The sequence below is a fragment of the Octopus sinensis genome, linkage group LG12, assembly GCF_006345805.1.
Source record: "Octopus sinensis linkage group LG12, ASM634580v1, whole genome shotgun sequence".
In the NCBI taxonomy this organism is placed as follows: Eukaryota; Metazoa; Mollusca; class Cephalopoda; order Octopoda; family Octopodidae; genus Octopus; species Octopus sinensis.
In genome coordinates this window covers 20728700-20736199 of record NC_043008.1, presented here as the reverse complement: position 1 = coordinate 20736199, position 7500 = coordinate 20728700, and the positions used below count along the sequence as shown (strand labels likewise).

The 7500-nt window shown below is 34.6% G+C and overlaps 1 long non-coding RNA gene across 1 annotated transcript in view; it reads left to right on the top strand.

Moving 5' to 3' along the window:
• The first annotated feature begins 1466 nt into the window (after positions 1–1466).
• LOC118765518 overlaps positions 1467–7500 on the top strand; it is a 19684-nt gene continuing 13650 nt past the window's right edge. The window contains exons 1-2 of the long non-coding RNA XR_005001381.1: positions 1467–1477; positions 6535–6539. This is a non-coding gene — a long non-coding RNA (uncharacterized LOC118765518). The remainder of the gene's footprint in view (positions 1478–6534; positions 6540–7500) is intronic.

The following is a 7500-nucleotide window of genomic DNA, read 5'->3' as shown; positions in this document are numbered from 1 at the left end:
TGTGGAGCAGATACGAAAATGAGCGAAACAAGAAAACAAGTAAAAACGACAATTGTACGGATATAAACATTGATAGGCAGCGATTAGAAAGCGTACAATCGATACAGAAATTAGAAAAATACAGGTTAAAATAATTGCATGCAACGGGTAGCTATAACAGAAGAGATGCAATGATTAGAAAGCGTAAAACTTATTGAGAAATGAGACAGATTGATTGTGAAATTTGGTACCTAAAGAATTAGATTCATAAAAAGGGTTAAGCTCAAATTAAAAGAGAGAAATGGACGATGAGATAATACGAACAAATACAACATTGAAATATGCGATGGTGTAGAAAAATATATATATATATAATATATATATCTATATATAATATATATATATGTGTGGGTGTGTGTGTGTGTGTGTGTGGGTGTGTGTGTGTGTGTGTGTTGTGTGTGGTGTGCGTGCGTGCGTGTAAGAATAGGTATGATATTAATAAAATCAATTCAAAGTGAGAATAATAGAATGTGATTCACAAGATAATATAAATTAGAATAATGTTCATATACCACATAATTAAACATATATATATATATTATATAAATGTATGCAAACAATAATATACAATCACACACACACATACGTACAATATACATACATTACACACATATATATTTATATAATGAAAATAATAATTATAATTATATACGTATATATATATATATTATATATTATATAATATATATATATATATATATATATATATATATATATATATATGCATTATATATATGATATATATATATATATATATATAATATATAATTATATATATGTCGGTATATATGTATAGAAACCTGATATCTAATTAACATGAGAATTACAAAAAAAAAACCATTAAACCTATTCTTGTCAGGTTCCTTACAATTATGTTATCAATGTTTCTTGCAATGAACATAGCAACAGAGCTGAATCTTTCCAAAGGACATTGTCAGGGTAGTAGAGCGATTAATCAACGTAGTGGATTCATTCCGTATTGGATTTTGATGACGTCAGGGTTAAAGGTACAGACATACTACTGCAATACCTCCATAAGATGCGAATTTTCCATGTATCGGCAGCCTGATAAGATAGTGTTTGTAAATGTGAACTTCTCCTTGCAGTGTTAATTAAATAAGATGTGCTGATTTTTTTTTTACTTATTAATACTTCGTGATAAGCCTAAGAATATTTTTTAACACATATAATATCGTACCATCAACAATGTTTGCCTTACTAGGTCATAAACGTGACGAAATCTTTTTACCTATCTAAAGTGCATACTTTTGTGTATATGTCTACACATACATTCATACGTACCTACATCCAATACATGTATATATATATATTATATATATATATATATATATATATATATATATATTTATCCTGATGTATATATATATATATGTGTGTGTGTGTGTGTCTGTGTATGTAATTATTTGGAAATAGAAGTGTGGCGTTCAATCAAATAATAATATAAATAATATATATATATGCATATATTGATATATGACGTCACCAACAGTAAACAACGTGAAATACGATAACAGAGTTCGATTCGTAAACAACGGGAGAAACTAATGGAAAACAGAACCAGTAATATAAAGAACGACCCTTCATCAGTTTTCGGCTGACTATGTATTCATCATTTCGAACATTGAACGACAAGGTGGGTCTTCGAAGAGAGTTGCTCCCAAAATAACAAAACAAAATTTTTCGATTTATGGAAAGTCACATTTAGGAACTAAAACAGGACAGTGAAGACATACAAGGAAAACGAACGAAAACAAACATGGAGGGCCGTTAGATCAGAACGAAGAGGAAACAGCGGGCGGGGAAGAAATATTTTCTTTGAAAATAGATAAGATAGAACAGAGAGGTAGTATACATCCAGACCATACGAAAGAGAAAGGAAGATGATCAAGTGATGCAAAGAATGATGGATGATGATCACGTGTGAGTAACGAGAGAGAGAGAGAGAGAGAGAGAGAGAAGGAGAGAGAGAGAAAGAGAAAGGGGGATAGAGAGGCAGATAGAAAACAGTGAAGGGGAGAAAAAGATGGGGAGAAAAAGTGTAGAGTGGAGTCGCATCAAAAGTATTAAGATAAACTTACTTGGAAATGGATGCGTGGCGTTAAATCAAATAATAATATACAAATATAATATATAATATAATATGTATATATATATATATTATATATATATATATATATATATATATATATATATATATGCATATATGGGTACAGGAGTCACCAACATTAAACAGCATGAAATACGAGCATTACGCTCCTACAGGTTTGGAAAAACGTATGACAGCACAACAGGTGCATCAAGGTCTCCTTGCTTTACCTCCTTTTCCACGGCAAAAGAAAGCCTACCCCTAAAATTAACTCTAGTCTTTATATCCTGTTGCAAAGCCCTGATCACGTTCACAAATATCCTGCGCAACATATTTTACTTAGACTTAGCCACTGAGCATTTCACTTAACAGTAGTGCATGCCTTCCTGAAATCAACATAGCAATGGCATAGGGCAAGATTCTGTTCAATGCACGTTTCCTGAAATGGTCTGATACAAAAGATACAATCAACTGTGCCCCTGGAGGAGCGAAACCCAGATTGAAACTCAGACACTATATTCTGAACTCTGAAGGCATTTAAGCATTTGAACAGAATGCGGGCAATTACCTTTCCAACTTTAGACAAAACGAAATCCTACGAAAGTTACCAAACAGATCCTTTGGCATCAAGGCTAAAATGGCATATATACGACAGGCTTCTTTCAGTTTCCGTCTACTCACAAGGCATTGGTTGTCCTAGGGCTATAGCAAGATGCCACGCAGTGAAACTGAACCCGGAACCATGAGGTTGGTTACCACACAGCCACTCCTGCGCCTATAATATATATATATATGTATATATATAGGCGCAGGAGTGGCTGTGTGGTAAGTAGCTTGCTAACCAACCACATGGTTCCGGGTCTTCTGCTATAGGGTCTTCTCGAGCAAGTGTCTTCTGCTATAGCCCCGGGCCGACCAATGCCTTGTGAGTGGATTTGGTAGACGGAAACTGAAAGAAGCCTGTCGTATATATATATATATATATATATATATATGTGTGTGTGTGTGTGTGTGTGTTTGTGTGTGTGTGTTTGTCCCCCTAGCATTGCTTGACAACCGATACTGGTGTGTTTACGTCCCCGTCACTTAGCGGTTCGGCAAAAGAGACTGATAGAATAAGTCCTGGGCTTACAAAGAATAAGTCCCGGGGTCGATTTGCTCGACTAAAGGCGGTGCTCCAGCATGGCCGCAGTCAAATGACTGAAATAAGTAAAAGAGTAGAGAGTAAAAGAGTATACGTATATAAATGCTTATGTATTTATTTTACACGCACACACTAACACGCAGGCGCGCACGTAGAGGCACAGACACACAGACACACACACACACACACGCACACATACGTATATATAGACAACACACCGTTGGTGCACACCTATATGGAGTGCCCCGACGATCTCTTTATTGATTTAAAATAAGGCTTTTAATATAGTATGTTTTCTATATGGTGTGAATAACATCATTCTTTATTGAATTATTTAATGGTTTTTCTCTAAATTATATACTTACGCACACACACACATATATATATATATATTATACACATACACATATATATATACAAATATATATATACATATACTTTATTGAAAAGCACTAAAAATATCACAAAAATTGTTACTCAGATCTTCACGTTCCCGTTCGTCAGACAGTTGTGTTTAGATTCTAGTACCTTTTTCCCCATGTTTTATCGCATTTCTGTGCTAACTCCGGTGTACACACACACGCACACACAATCACACACACATATATACATTTATACATATATATATCCATATATATATATGTGTGTGTGTGTGTCTGTGTGGTTATACATACATACATATATATATATGCGTACGTTTATATATGCTTATAGATGTATCTTACACGCACACACAAACACGCAGGCGCGCACATAGACTCACAGACATACACACTTACACATATGTCAGTGCACACCTTCATGGAGTCCCCGGACGATCTCTGCAGATTACGACAACTGAATCATTCCAGAGCCAACCACATAACTGTGCATGACATGCTGGTAAAAGTCTTTTCGAAATTATAAGAATCGCGAAGAGAGTTTATTGTTTTCTGTATTTCGCCTGTGATGGTCCTGCACAAAATCCCGTACAAATGTTTCTCATAGACGCTTCAGCAAGACTTTTCCTGATGCAATGAGGAGACACTTGAGCAATATTCCAGCATATAGTTTGCCTAATATTGAGAGAAATGTTATGCCACGGTAATTCTCATATATGATGCCCTATCCTTTCTTAATGCTCCTACCTATGTGACCATACGTTAGAATGGCCTCATAGGTACGATCCGGATCTCTCACATTTTCAAGATGAAAGTGAAACACCTTCTTATTAAGGTCTGATTACCATTTTTGATGAGTTCTAGTTTGATGTTTTCTGGAGCAATGATTTCATCTTCTTGAGGGCATCTCTGAATTCAAGAAATGATGCCGGATTCAACATCTAAGAGGATACTGAGGCACTGTTCGAAGAAAATCGTCTGCTGTAGTGAGGCTCATATTTAGGAGCGTGCTAGAGTGTCCTTAGAAACGGTTCTAGATACTTTGACTGTAGCGAGAACGTTGGCATTAGCGGCAGTCTTCATTGACCTGGTTGAACTTCGGCTTGGGCCGTATGAATCATTTATACAAGAGTAGAAAGTTTAGAAGCTGCTGGCGTTTAAACATCACCATTTCGTTCTCAAAACGAAATGCAGGTGTCAGTCAAATACTTATAAAATGAATTGAGAAGACCAAAATATGTGCAACACCTACTCCACATTCAATCGTTCCAAACTTCAACACCAGCAACTGGAACAGAAAGATGAAATGCCTAGTCTTGGAAGCAGCCTTCCCATAAGAGTCAAATCCAGGAAAAATATCGCAGACAGGATTCGAGCTGCCTATGTCGCTTCTGGAACGTCAGAAGAAAGAACCTAAACAACAAACCAAGCCAAGGTGCATGACGACGTTGTTAATTCAACCCTATTCTGCAGTTGCGATACGTGTATCTGTCTGGCTATCTATATATATATCTATATCTATATCTATCGCTTATACACATACACACACCACACACCACATATATATACACACATACACATATATATATATATATACACACACACACCACAACACACAAACTATATAATATACACACACACACACACACACATATATATATATATATATATACACACACCACACACACATATATATATATGTGTGTGTGTGTTGTGTGGGTGTATATATACATGTATATATATATGTATGTATATATATATATATATATATATATATATGTATGTATGTATGTATGTATGTATGTATGTATGTATGTATGTGTGTGTGTGTTCGCGCGTGTGTGTATTATGCGTGTGTTGATCTGAACATATATGTATGTGTTCAAGCATGGATATCATTCAATGTGTCTGCATATTTTGACTTACGTATATGTTTATACACGTATGTTTATTCTCTGAACAACTGTATCTATGATTTCTGCAGGCTAAACATCTGGCTCACTTTAAACAGACTTATTGATAGTTTGTAATTACAATTTCTTAATTAGTAGAATTCTTCCCAGTTATACAAACCCCCATTTTCAAAACTGTTACTGAGGCATTTAGTTAAATTCCTAAACTCTGTAATAATCACATATATATATATCATCATAACAAAAGAACAGGTCGACTATTCACAGAAGACCTTTAGTTTGGAAAACTGTTTTTTTTTTATTGTATTTGACTTAACTTTAACATGTTAACAACTGTTCAGCAACTGACTTCGCCATTCTGTGTTTAGATTTAATCTCTGCAAAGGGATTTGCGGGACGTGATCAAATGTTGTCATGGAAAAGAATTGTCTCTTTTTCCATTGGCTAATGATGGATGTAAACATTGCCTTTATAAGCATACTTTGTCGATTACTTCACACAAATTTCCTAATCCGAATATTTCGCTAGCATTGAAGAAATATTTATTGATGATTTCACTTACTGGCAACCAATCATTTACCGAAACTTTTAGATGTAGCTGCGGTTTGATAAAATGTTTAGGTACTTCCACCCCCCCCCCGTCCACCCACGGTGTAGATTGTCGTTAACGGATCTGAAGAATCCATTTTCATTTCCTGTCACGACTCGATCAAGGGAAGATATTGCATCGTTGCACAAGCGAACCGCAGAACAAACTTCCTCGTGTCATTTTGTTTTTTAAACAATTCCTTTTTCTGATTAAGTGATTTCCATGTTCGGCGATACGAGCTGGCAGAATCGTTAGCACGCTGGGCGAAATGCGTAGCCGTATTTCGTCTGCCGTTACGTTCTAAGTTCAAATTCCGCCGAGGTCGACTTTGCTTTTCATCCTTTGGGGGTTGATAAATAAAGTACCAGTTACGCACTGGGATCGATGTAATCGACTTGATCCATTTGTCTGTCCTTGTTTGTCCCCTCTGTGTTTAGCCCCATGTGGGTAATAAAGAAACAGATACTTCAACTTTCCAAGGTGGAGCGAACGAAGAACAACCACTAAAATCGTTTATTTCTTCTGCAAACTCGTCAGTGGTTTTGCATGCACCTGTATTAATTCAGTTGATAAACTGTACGTACACTCCATGACGGTTTCTTCGCAAAATATTTGACAGCAATAGAAAGCAGTGAAGTCAATTTTCGTTTCACTTTGACCTTATTCAATAAAACGTCTTGTTCGAATTGTTTTATTAAACGTTTTACTTCGTAGTTTAAAATAAATCCAAATAATCAAATGAAAGCAAAGGATATTAGCCTAACATAAAATAGAGAAACGGGAGATTCAGTATACTAATACATGATAGATATATATATATATAAAATATTGTATATCTAATCAAGGATCCACGAGTAAATATTAGAACCACTTGCAAATTTATTTTGAAATAGCGTCATCGTGTCTTTTTCATCTGTAACACGCTCATTTATGTACGTATATATATATATATATTATATAGATATATATATATATATATATATATATTATATATATATATATATATATATATATATATATATATATATATATATATATATATATATATATATATATATATATATATATATATATAGTATTACATATATATATACATATACATACATGCATATTGATTACAATAAATACATAAATGCATGCTAATTACATGCATACATAATACTTTACTAACTACCAAGTGTTTAAGTGAATCCCTTGACTAAGTTTGCATACATAAAGCTGATACAACCATGAGACTTGGAAGGCAGCTCCTTGAGCAACACTCTTTGTCTCATAGCCTAGAATACATGCCGAAGAAAGTCACATGACTCTACCGCAACGTATCGTCA